At 43.3% G+C, this 13435-nt stretch overlaps 3 non-coding genes across 3 annotated transcripts; all 3 read left to right on the plus strand.

Annotated features, from left to right (window-relative positions):
* Positions 1-2947: 2947 nt before the first annotated feature.
* TRNAI-AAU lies at positions 2948-3021 on the plus strand. Its single transcript has one exon. It is a non-coding gene; the product is annotated as a tRNA-Ile (tRNA).
* A 3646-nt stretch (positions 3022-6667) lies between these two features.
* Positions 6668-6741, plus strand: TRNAI-AAU. The gene has a single exon. It is a non-coding gene; the product is annotated as a tRNA-Ile (tRNA).
* Positions 6742-8155: 1414 nt separating this feature from the next.
* On the plus strand, positions 8156-8229 carry TRNAI-AAU. The gene has a single exon. It is a non-coding gene; the product is annotated as a tRNA-Ile (tRNA).
* Positions 8230-13435: the final 5206 nt, after the last annotated feature.

Raw genomic sequence — 13435 nt, forward strand, 5'->3', positions numbered from 1 at the left:
GGTGCTAATAAAGCCAAGGTTGCGGGTTCGATCCCCGTACGGGCCATTCTGTTTTTCACCTCTATGCAGTAAAGGTGGTTTAACAAGTAAAATTGTGGCAGCAAATAGCATGCGTATAATTTCTGCTCACATATAGCATAGTGCCATCTCAGGGCACGCTGTGTTCATGTAAAGCACTATATCCTTATGTTGGAGAACATAAGAAATGTTTGGATTTCTTACGTTAGTCTGTTTTCCCTTAGTCCTAACAACATCACAAGTATCCCTCCCTATCTTATTTTACTTTATAATTAAAAACTGCATGGGTGGGGTTGTAGTCACCATCATGGTAGTTGGAGAGGGCAATTAATTAGTCATTTGATTATTTAAATTCCATCCGTCCTACCATTTCACACGGGCAGAATTACCCCATTGCTGTGCTGCTGTTAGGACTAAGGGAGAAAAAGATTGCTACGAACAGTACATAAAGGCAGCTAGAAATTCAGTACATAAAGGCAGCTAGAAATCTGTTGTTATTAAATGGAGTGTAACTTTTTACACAAAGAGGAGTTATTATGGCAGTATGTTTGGTATCTAGCAACTTTGCTATGCAAGTAGGGTTAACATTTCTGCGTTTTTCCACTAGAAAAGTATCTGTATACTTTTGGCCCCTACATGTCTCCCTTCTACTAAATCTGCGGTTCAACCCCCTGTTGTCATGCTTTTTCTGTCCCAAGTAACACAGGAGCAGAGAGACAGACTACAGGAAGTTGGGGGGTGTCTATCTATCAAAGTGTGCTCCTATTTGCTCACCGGTAGCCTGCCTCTCCTAACAGCCAAACATGCAGCAAAGCAGCAGCTCATGTAAGTAAACTGAGCTCTTCCCGCTGCTTAGTTCTGTGTCATGTCTCTCACTGCTATGCAATCCAGACATGACAAAGAACTAAGCATCTAAAATCAGGCTTTTGCTTTCCTATACAGTGCATGTAGGGAAGTGTGGGAATCAAAGTATTTCAGTTCAGTACTATTAGACTGACATCTAAGGGACAGGCCCCCGGCTATGGAGAAAGCAGAAAATTGCGGAGCAGCAGCTGCAGAAATAGGGGGCACAGAATTGTTGGGCAATGAGAAAGCAGCATAGTTTGCAGTTTTTGGTGAAGGTTCAGGCACGCTTTAAGCCATTTGTGCCGGTTTAACATTCATACTTCTTGTTTGTTAGCAGTTTCTCCTACCTCCAGGCCGATGCCATTGTTCTAAAAGGGCCGCTGAATCAGGGTCGTGTGACCCATCCTGACCACCAGCATTTCCTCGTTAGTATAGTGCTAAGTATCCCCGCCTGTCACGCGGGAGACCGGGGTTCGATTCCCCGACGGGGAGGCCTTGCATTTTCTTAGTATAAACGACTATGTTAAGAAAGAAAGAGAAAACATTAAATAAACCTATAGAAACGAGACAATGTGCGTGGCAGGGTGTAAGCTCCTGGCCGGTTAGCTCAGTTGGTTAGAGCGTGGTGCTAATAACGTCAAGGTCGTGGGTTCGATCCCCGTACGGGCCATTCTGTTTTTCACCTCTATGCAATAAAGGTGGTTTAACAAGTAAAATTGTGGCAGCAAATAGCATGCGTATAATTTCTGCTCACATATAGCATAGTGCCATCTCAGGGCACGCTGTGTTCATGTAAAGCACTATATCCTTATGTTGGAGAACATAAGAAATGTTTGGATTTCTTACGTTAGTCTGTTTTCCCTTAGTCCTAACAACATCACAAGTATCCCTCCCTATCTTATTTTACTTTATAATTAAAAACTGCATGGGTGGGGTTGTAGTCACCATCATGGTAGTTGGAGAGGGCAATTAATTAGTCATTTGATTATTTAAATTCCATCCGTCCTACCATTTCACACGGGCAGAATTACCCCATTGTTGTGCTGCTGTTAGGACTAAGGGAGAAAAAGATTGCTACGAACAGTACATAAAGGCAGCTAGAAATTCAGTACATAAAGGCAGCTAGAAATCTGTTGTTATTAAATGGAGTGTAACTTTTTACACAAAGAGGAGTTATTATGGCAGTATGTTTGGTATCTAGCAACTTTGCTATGCAAGTAGGGTTAACATTTCTGCGTTTTTCCACTAGAAAAGTATCTGTATACTTTTGGCCCCTACATGTCTCCCTTCTACTAAATCTGCGGTTCAACCCCCTGTTGTCATGCTTTTTCTGTCCTAAGTAACACAGGAGCAGAGAGACAGACTACAGGAAGTTGGGGGGTGTCTATCTATCAAAGTGTGCTCCTATTTGCTCACCGGTAGCCTGCCTCTCCTAACAGCCAAACATGCAGCAAAGCAGCAGCTCATGTAAGTAAACTGAGCTCTTCCAGCTGCTTAGTTCTGTGTCATGTCTCTCACTGCTATGCAATCCAGACATGACAAAGAACTAAGCATCTAAAATCAGGCTTTTGCTTTCCTATACAGTGCATGTAGGGAAGTGTGGGAATCAAAGTATTTCAGTTCAGTACTATTAGACTGACATCTAAGGGACAGGCCCCGGCTATGGAGAAAGCAGAAAATAGCGGAGCAGCAGCTGCAGAAATAGGGGGCACAGAATTGTTGGGCAATGAGAAAGCAGCATAGTTTGCAGTTTTTGGTGAAGGTTCAGGCACGCTTTAAGCCATTTGTGCCGGTTTAACATTCGTACTTCTTGTTTTTTAGCAGTTTCTCCTACCTCCAGGCCGATGCCATTGTTCTAAAAGGGCCGCTGAATCAGGGTTGTGTGACCCATCCCGATCACCAGCATTTCCTCGTTAGTATAGTGGTAAGTATCTCCGCCTGTCACGCGGGATAATGGGGTTCGATTCCCCGATGGGGAGGCCTTGCATTTTCTTAGTATAAACGACTATGTTAAGAAAGAAAGAGAAAACATTAAATAAACCTGTAAAAACGAGACAATGTGCGTGGCAGGGTGTAAGCTCCTGGCCGGTTAGCTCAGTTGGTTAGAGCGTGGTGCTAATAACGCCAAGGTCGCGGGTTCGATCCCCGTACGGGCCATTTGGTTTTTCATCTCTATGCAGTAAAGGTGGTTTAACAAGTAAAATTGTGGCAGCAAATAGCATGCGTATAATTTCTGCTCACATATAGCATAGTGCCATCTCAGGGCACGGTGTGTTCATGTAAAGCACTATATCCTTATGTTGGAGAACATAAGAAATGTTTGGATTTCTTACGTTAGTCTGTTTTCCCTTAGTCCTAACAACATAACAAGTATCCCTCCCTATCTTATTTTACTTTATAATTAAAAACTGCATGGGTGGGGTTGTAGTCACCATCATGGTAGTTGGAGAGGGCAATTAATTAGTCATTTGATTATTTAAATTCCATCCGTCCTACCATTTCACACGGGCAGAATTACCCCATTGTTGTGCTGCTGTTAGGACTAAGGGAGAAAAAGATTGCTACGAACAGTACATAAAGGCAGCTAGAAATTCAGTACATAAAGGCAGCTAGAAATCTGTTGTTATTAAATGGAGTGTAACTTTTTACACAAAGAGGAGTTATTATGGCAGTATGTTTGGTATCTAGCAACTTTGCTATGCAAGTAGGGTTAACATTTCTGCGTTTTTCCACTAGAAAAGTATCTGTATACTTTTGGCCCCTACATGTCTCCCTTCTACTAAACCTATAGAAACCAGACAATGTGCGAGGCAGGGTGTAAGCTCCTGGCCGGTTAGCTCACTTGGTTAGAGCGTGGTGCTAATAACGCCAAGGTTGCGGGTTTGATCCCCGTACGGGCCATTCTGTTTTTCACCTCTATGCAGTAAAGGTGGTTTAACAAGTAAAATTGTGGCAGCAAATAGCATGCGTATAATTTCTGCTCACATATAGCATAGTGCCATCTCAGGGCACGCTGTGTTCATGTAAAGCACTATATCCTTATGTTGGAGAACATAAGAAATGTTTGGATTTCTTACGTTAGTCTGTTTTCCCTTAGTCCTAACAACATCACAAGTATCCCTCCCTATCTTATTTTACTTTATAATTAAAAACTGCATGGGTGGGGTTGTAGTCACCATCATGGTAGTTGGAGAGGGCAATTAATTAGTCATTTGATTATTTAAATTCCATCCGTCCTACCATTTCACACGGGCAGAATTACCCCATTGCTGTGCTGCTGTTAGGACTAAGGGAGAAAAAGATTGCTACGAACAGTACATAAAGGCAGCTAGAAATTCAGTACATAAAGGCAGCTAGAAATCTGTTGTTATTAAATGGAGTGTAACTTTTTACACAAAGAGGAGTTATTATGGCAGTATGTTTGGTATCTAGCAACTTTGCTATGCAAGTAGGGTTAACATTTCTGCGTTTTTCCACTAGAAAAGTATCTGTATACTTTTGGCCCCTACATGTCTCCCTTCTACTAAATCTGCGGTTCAACCCCCTGTTGTCATGCTTTTTCTGTCCCAAGTAACACAGGAGCAGAGAGACAGACTACAGGAAGTTGGGGGGTGTCTATCTATCAAAGTGTGCTCCTATTTGCTCACCGGTAGCCTGCCTCTCCTAACAGCCACACATTCAGCAACGCAGCAGCTCATGTAAGTAAACTGAGCTCTTCCAGCTGCTTAGTTCTGTGTCATGTCTCTCACTGCTATGCAATCCAGACATGACAAAGAACTAAGCATCTAAAATCAGGCTTTTGCTTTCCTATACAGTGCATGTAGGGAAGTGTGGGAATCAAAGTATTTCAGTTCAGTACTATTAGACTGACATCTAAGGGACAGGCCCCCGGCTATGGAGAAAGCAGAAAATAGCGGAGCAGCAGCTGCAGAAATAGGGGGCACAGAATTGTTGGGCAATGAGAAAGCAGCATAGTTTGCAGTTTTTGGTGAAGGTTCAGGCACGCTTTAAGCCATTTGTGCCGGTTTAACATTCATACTTCTTGTTTGATAGCAGTTTCTCCTACCTCCAGGCCGATGCCATTGTTCTAAAAGGGCCGCTGAATCAGGGTCGTGTGACCCATCCTGACCACCAGCATTTCCTCGTTAGTATGGTGCTAAGTATCCCCGCCTGTCACGCGGGAGACCGGGGTTCGATTCCCCGACGGGGAGGCCTTGCATTTTCTTTGTATAAACGACTATGTTAAGAAAGAAAGAGAAAACATTAAATAAACCTATAGAAACGAGACAATGTGCGTGGCAGGGTGTAAGCTCCTGGCCGGTTAGCTCAGTTGGTTAGAGCGTGGTGCTAATAACGCCAAGGTCGTGGGTTTGATCCCCGTACGGGCCATTCTGTTTTTCACCTCTATGCAGTAAAGGTGGTTTAACAAGTAAAATTGTGGCAGCAAATAGCATGCGTATAATTTCTACTCACATATAGCATAGTGCCATCTCAGGGCACGCTGTGTTCATGTAAAGCACTATATCCTTATGTTGGAGAACATAAGAAATGTTTGGATTTCTTACGTTAGTCTGTTTTCCCTTAGTCCTAACAACATCACAAGTATCCCTCCCTATCTTATTTTACTTTATAATTAAAAACTGCATGGGTGGGGTTGTAGTCACCATCATGGTAGTTGGAGAGGGCAATTAATTAGTCATTTGATTATTTAAATTCCATCCGTCCTACCATTTCACACGGGCAGAATTACCCCATTGTTGTGCTGCTGTTAGGACTAAGGGAGAAAAAGATTGATACGAACAGTACATAAAGGCAGCTAGAAATTCAGTACATAAAGGCAGCTAGAAATCTGTTGTTATTAAATGGAGTGTAACTTTTTACACAAAGAGGAGTTATTATGGCAGTATGTTTGGTATCTAGCAACTTTGCTATGCAAGTAGGGTTAACATTTCTGCGTTTTTCCACTAGAAAAGTATCTGTATACTTTTGGCCCCTACATGTCTCCCTTCTACTAAATCTGCGGTTCAACCCCCTGTTGTCATGCTTTTTCTGTCCCAAGTAACACAGGAGCAGAGAGACAGACTACAGGAAGTTGGGGGGTGTCTATCTATCAAAGTGTGCTCCTATTTGCTCACCGGTAGCCTGCCTCTCCTAACAGCCAAACATGCAGCAAAGCAGCAGCTCATGTAAGTAAACTGAGCTCTTCCAGCTGCTTAGTTCTGTGTCATGTCTCTCACTGCTATGCAATCCAGACATGACAAAGAACTAAGCATCTAAAATCAGGCTTTTGCTTTCCTATACAGTGCATGTAGGGAAGTGTGGGAATCAAAGTATTTCAGTTCAGTACTATTAGACTGACATCTAAGGGACAGGCCCCCGGCTATGGAGAAAGCAGAAAATAGCGGAGCAGCAGCTGCAGAAATAGGGGGCACAGAATTGTTGGGCAATGAGAAAGCAGCATAGTTTGCAGTTTTTGGTGAAGGTTCAGGCACGCTTTAAGCCATTTGTGCCGGTTTAACATTCGTACTTCTTGTTTGTTAGCAGTTTCTCCTACCTCCAGGCCGATGCCATTGTTCTAAAAGGGCCGCTGAATCAGGGTCGTGTGACCCATCCCGACTACCAGCATTTCCTCGTTAGTATAGTGGTAAGTATCCCCGCCTGTCACGCGGGAGACTGGTGTTCGATTTCCCGACGGGGAGGCCTTGCATTTTCTTAGTATAAACGACTATGTTAAGAAAGAAAGAGAAAACATTAAATAAACCTGTAGAAACGAGACAATGTGCGTGGCAGGGTGTAATCTCCTGGCCGGTTAGCTCAGTTGGTTAGAGCGTGGTGCTAATAACGCCAAGGTCGTGGGTTCGATCCCCGTATGGGCCATTCTGTTTTTCACCTCTATGCAGTAAAGGTGGTTTAACAATTAAAATTGTGGCAGCAAATAGCATGCGTATAATTTCTGCTCACATATAGCATAGTGCCATCTCAGGGCACGCTGTGTTCATGTAAAGCACCATATCCTTATGTTGGAAAACATAAGAAATGTTTGGATTTCTTACGTTAGTCTGTTTTCCCTTAGTCCTAACAACATCACAAGTATCCCTCCCTATCTTTTTTTACTTTATAATTAAAAACTGCATGGGTGGGGTTGTAGTCACCATCATGGTAGTTGGAGAGGGCAATTAATTAGTCATTTGATTATTTAAATTCCATCTGTCCTACCATTTCACACGGGCAGAATTACCCCATTGTTGTGCTGCTGTTAGGACTAAGGGAGAAAAAGATTGCTACGAACAGTACATAAAGGCAGCTAGAAATTCAGTACATAAAGGCAGCTAGAAATCTGTTGTTATTAAATGGAGTGTAACTTTTTACACAAAGAGGAGTTATTATGGCAGTATGTTTGGTATCTAGCAACTTTGCTATGCAAGTAGGGTTAACATTTCTGCGTTTTTCCACTAGAAAAGTATCTGTATACTTTTGGCCCCTACATGTCTCCCTTCTACTAAATCTGCAGTTCAACCCCCTGTTGTCATGCTTTTTCTGTCCCAAGTAACACAGGAGCAGAGAGACAGACTACAGGAAGTTGGGGGGTGTCTATCTATCAAAGTGAGCTCCTATTTGCTCACGGGTAGCCTGCCTCTCCTAACAGCCAAACATGCAGCAAAGCAGCAGCTCATGTAAGTAAACTGAGCTCTTCCAGCTGCTTAGTTCTGTGTCATGTCTCTCACTGCTATGCAATCCAGACATGACAAAGAACTAAGCATCTAAAATCAGGCTTTTGCTTTCCTATACAGTGCATGTAGGGAAGTGTGGGAATCAAAGTATTTGAGTTCAGTATTATTAGACTGACATCTAAGGGACAGGCCCCGGGCTATGGAGAAAGCAGAAAATAGCGGAGCAGCAGCTGCAGAAATAGGGGGCACAGAATTGTTGGGCAATGAGAAAGCAGCATAGTTTGCAGTTTTTGGTGAAGGTTCAGGCACGCTTTAAGCCATTTGTGCCGGTTTAACATTCGTACTTCTTGTTTGTTAGCAGTTTCTCCTACCTCCAGGCCGATGCCATTGTTCTAAAAGGGCCGCTGAATCAGGGTCGTGTGACCCATCCCAACTACCAGCATTTCCTAGTTAGTATAGTGGTAAGTATCCCCGCCTGTCACGCGGGAGACCGGGGTTCGATTCCCCGACGGGGAGGCCTTGCATTTTCTTAGTATAAACGACTATGTTAAGAAAGAAAGAGAAAACATTAAATAAACCTGTAGAAACGAGACAATGTGCGTGGCAGGGTGTAAGCTCCTGGCCGGTTAGCTCAGTTGGTTAGAGCGTGGTGCTAATAACGCCAAGGTCGCGGGTTCGATCCCCGTACGGGCCATTCTGTTTTTCACCTCTATGCAGTAAAGGTGGTTTAACAAGTAAAATTGTGGCAGCAAATAGCATGCGTATAATTTCTGCTCACATATAGCATAGTGCCATCTCAGGGCACGCTGTGTTCATGTAAAGCACTATATCCTTATGTTGGAGAACATAAGAAATGTTTGGATTTCTGACGTTAGTCTGTTTTCCCTTAGTCCTAACAACATCACAAGTATCCCTCCCTATCTTATTTTACTTTATAATTAAAAACTGCATGGGTGGGGTTGTAGTCACCATCATGGTAGTTGGAGAGGGCAATTAATTAGTCATTTGATTATTTAAATTCCATCCGTCCTACCATTTCACACGGGCAGAATTACCCCATTGTTGTGCTGCTGTTAGGACTAAGGGAGAAAAAGATTGCTACGAACAGTACATAAAGGCAGCTAGAAATTCAGTACATAAAGGCAGCTAGAAATCTGTTGTTATTAAATGGAGTGTAACTTTTTACACAAAGAGGAGTTATTATGGCAGTATGTTTGGTATCTAGCAACTTTGCTATGCAAGTAGGGTTAACATTTCTGCGTTTTTCCACTAGAAAAGTATCTGTATACTTTTGGCCCCTACATGTCTCCCTTCTACTAAATCTGCGGTTCAACCCCCTGTTGTCATGCTTTTTCTGTCCCAAGTAACACAGGAGCAGAGAGACAGACTACAGGAAGTTGGGGGGTGTCTATCTATCAAAGTGTGCTCCTATTTGCTCACCGGTAGCCTGCCTCTCCTAACAGCCAAACATGCAGCAAAGCAGCAGCTCATGTAAGTAAACTGAGCTCTTCCAGCTGCTTAGTTCTGTGTCATGTCTCTCACTGCTATGCAATCCAGACATGACAAAGAACTAAGCATCTAAAATCAGGCTTTTGCTTTCCTATACAGTGCATGTAGGGAAGTGTGGGAATCAAAGTATTTCAGTTCAGTACTATTAGACTGACATCTAAGGGACAGGCCCCGGGCTATGGAGAAAGCAGAAAATAGCGGAGCAGCAGCTGCAGAAATAGGGGGCACAGAATTGTTGGGCAATGAGAAAGCAGCATAGTTTGCAGTTTTTGGTGAAGGTTCAGGCACGCTTTAAGCCATTTGTGCCGGTTTAACATTCGTACTTCTTGTTTGTTAGCAGTTTCTCCTACCTCCAGGCCGATGCCATTGTTCTAAAAGGGCCGCTGAATCAGGGTCGTGTGACCCATCCTGACCACCAGCATTTCCTCGTTAGTATAGTGGTAAGTATCCCCGCCTGTCACGCGGGAGACCGGGGTTCGATTCCGCGACGGGGAGGCCTTGCGTTTTCTTAGTATAAACGACTATGTTAAGAAAGAAAGAGAAAACATTAAATAAACCTGTAGAAACGAGACAATGTGCGTGGCAGGGTGTAAGCTCCTGGCCGGTTAGCTCAGTTGGTTAGAGCGTGGTGCTAATAACGCCAAGGTCGCGGGTTCGATCCCCGTACGGGCTATTCTGTTTTTCACCTCTATGCAGTAAAGGTGGTTTAACAAGTAAAATTGTGGCAGCAAATAGCATGCGTATAATTTCTGCTCACATATGGCATAGTGCTATCTCAGGGCACGCTGTGTTCATGTAAAGCACTATATCCTTATGTTGGAGAACATAAGAAATGTTTGGATTTCTTACGTTAGTCTGTTTTCCCTTAGTCCTAACAACATCACAAGTATCCCTCCCTATCTTATTTTACTTTATAATTAAAAACTGCATGGGTGGGGTTGTAGTCACCATCATGGTAGTTGGAGAGGGCAATTAATTAGTCATTTGATTATTTAAATTCCATCCGTCCTACCATTTCACACGGGCAGAATTACCCCATTGTTGTGCTGCTGTTAGGACTAAGGGAGAAAAAGATTGCTACGAACAGTACATAAAGGCAGCTAGAAATTCAGTACATAAAGGCAGCTAGAAATCTGTTGTTATTAAATGGAGTGTAACTTTTTACACAAAGAGGAGTTATTATGGCAGTATGTTTGGTATCTAGCAACTTTGCTATGCAAGTAGGGTTAACATTTCTGCGTTTTTCCACTAGAAAAGTATCTGTATACTTTTGGCCCCTACATGTCTCCCTTCTACTAAATCTGCGGTTCAACCCCCTGTTGTCATGCTTTTACTGTCCCAAGTAACACAGGAGCAGAGAGACAGACTACAGGAAGTTGGGGGGTGTCTATCTATCAAAGTGTGTTCCTATTTGCTCACCGGTAGCCTGCCTCTCCTAACAGCCAAACATGCAGCAAAGCAGCAGCTCATGTAAGTAAACTGAGCTCTTCCAGCTGCTTAGTTCTGTGTCATGTCTCTCACTGCTATGCAATCCAGACATGACAAAGAACTAAGCATCTAAAATCAGGCTTTTGCTTTCCTATACAGTGCATGTAGGGAAGTGTGGGAATCAAAGTATTTCAGTTCAGTACTATTAGACTGACATCTAAGGGACAGGCCCCCGGCTATGGAGAAAGCAGAAAATAGCGGAGCAGCAGCTGCAGAAATAGGGGGCACAGAATTGTTGGGCAATGAGAAATGAGCATAGTTTGCAGTTTTTGGTGAAGGTTCAGGCACGCTTTAAGCCATTTGTGCCGGTTTAACATTCGTACTTCTTGTTTGTTAGCAGTTTCTCCTACCTCCAGGCCGATGCCATTGCTCTAAAAGGGCCGCTGAATCAGGGTCGTGTGACCCATCCTAACCCCCAGCATTTCCTCGTTAGTATAGTGGTAAGTATCCCCGCCTGTCACGCAGGAGACCGGGGTTCGATTCCCCGACGGGGAGGCCTTGCATTTTCTTAGTATAAACGACTATGTTAAGAAAGAAAGAGAAAACATTAAATAAACCTGTAGAAACGAGACAATGTGCGTGGCAGGGTGTAAGCTCCTGGCCGGTTAGCTCAGTTTGTTAGAGCGTGGTGCTAATAACGCCAAGGTCGTGGGTTTGATCCCCGTACGGGCCATTCTGTTTTTCACCTCTATGCAGTAAAGGTGGTTTAACAAGTAAAATTGTGGCAGCAAATAGCATGCGTATAATTTCTGCTCACATATGGCATAGTGCTATCTCAGGGCACGCTGTGTTCATGTAAAGCACTATATCCTTATGTTGGAGAACATAAGAAATGTTTGGATTTCTTACGTTAGTCTGTTTTCCCTTAGTCCTAACAACATCACAAGTATCCCTCCCTATCTTATTTTACTTTATAATTAAAAACTGCATGGGTGGGGTTGTAGTCACCATCATGGTAGTTGGAGAGGGCAATTAATTAGTCATTTGATTATTTAAATTCCATCCGTCCTACCATTTCACACGGGCAGAATTACCCCATTGTTGTGCTGCTGTTAGGACTAAGGGAGAAAAAGATTGCTACGAACAGTACATAAAGGCAGCTAGAAATTCAGTACATAAAGGCAGCTAGAAATCTGTTGTTATTAAATGGAGTGTAACTTTTTACACAAAGAGGAGTTATTATGGCAGTATGTTTGGTATCTAGCAACTTTGCTATGCAAGTAGGGTTAACATTTCTGCGTTTTTCCACTAGAAAAGTATCTGTATACTTTTGGCCCCTACATGTCTCCCTTCTACTAAATCTGCGGTTCAACCCTCTGTTGTCATGCTTTCTCTGTCCCAAGTAACACAGGAGCAGAGAGACAGACTACAGGAAGTTGGGGGGTGTCTATCTATCAAAGTGTGCTCCTATTTGCTCACGGGTAGCCTGCCTCTCTCTTACAGCCAAACATGCAGCAAAGCAGCAGCTCATGTAAGTAAACTGAGCTCTTCCAGCTGCTTAGTTCTGTGTCATGTCTCTCACTGCTATGCAATCCAGACATGACAAAGAACTAAGCATCTAAAATCAGGCTTTTGCTTTCCTATACAGTGCATGTAGGGAAGTGTGGGAATCAAAGTATTTCAGTTCAGTACTATTAGACTGACATCTAAGGGACAGGCACCCGGCTATGGAGAAAGCAGAAAATAGCGGAGCAGCAGCTGCAGAAATAGGGGGAACAGAATTGTTGGGCAATGAGAAAGCAGCATAGTTTGCAGTTTTTGGTGAAGGTTCAGGCACGCTTTAAGCCATTTGTGCCGGTTTAACATTCATACTTCTTGTTTGTTAGCAGTTTCTCCTACCTCCAGCCTGATGCCATTGTTCTAAAAGGGCCGCTGAATCAGGGTCGTGTGACCCATCCCGACCACCAGCATTTCCTTGTTAGTATAGTGGTAAGTATCCCCGCCTGTCACGCGGGAGACCGGGGTTCGATTCCCTGACAGGGAGGCCTTGCATTTTCTTAGTATAAACGACTATGTTAAGAAAGAAAGAGAAAACATTAAATAAACCTGTAGAAACGAGACAATGTGCGTGGCAGGGTGTAAGCTCCTGGCCGTTAGCTCAGTTGGTTAGAGCGTGGTGCTAATAACGCCAAGGTCGCGGGTTCGATCCCCGTACGGGCCATTCTGTTTTTCACCTCTATGCAGTAAAGGTGGTTTAACAAGTAAAATTGTGGCAGCAAATAGCATGCGTATAATTTCTGCTCACATATAGCATAGTGCCATCTCAGGGCACGCTGTGTTCATGTAAAGCACTATATCCTTATGTTGGAGAACATAAGAAATGTTTGGATTTCTTACGTTAGTCTGTTTTCCCTTAGTCCTAACAACATCACAAGTATCCCTCCCTATCTTATTGTTGTGCTGCTGTTAGGACTAAGGGAGAAAAAGATTGCTACGAACAGTACATAAAGGCAGCTAGAAATTCAGTACATAAAGGCAGCTAGAAATCTGTTGTTATTAAATGGAGTGTAACTTTTTACACAAAGAGGAGTTATTATGGCAGTATGTTTGGCATCTAGCAACTTTGCTATGCAAGTAGGGTTAACATTTCTGCGTTTTTCCACTAGAAAAGTATCTGTATACTTTTGGCCCCTACATGTCTCCCTTCTACTAAATCTGCGGTTCAACCCCCTGTTGTCATGCTTTTTCTGTCCCAAGTAACACAGGAGCAGAGAGACAGACTACAGGAAGTTGGGGGGTGTGTATCTATCAAAGTGTGCTCCTATTTGCTCACCGGTAGCCTGCCTCTCCTAACAGCCAAACATGCAGAAAAGCAGCAGCTCATGTAAGTAAACTGAGCTCTTCCAGCTGCTTAGTTCTGTGTCATGTCTCTCACTGCTATGCAATCCAGACATGACAAAGAA

This window comes from Bufo bufo, unplaced genomic scaffold, assembly GCF_905171765.1.
Source record: "Bufo bufo unplaced genomic scaffold, aBufBuf1.1, whole genome shotgun sequence".
Classification (NCBI taxonomy): Eukaryota; Metazoa; Chordata; class Amphibia; order Anura; family Bufonidae; genus Bufo; species Bufo bufo.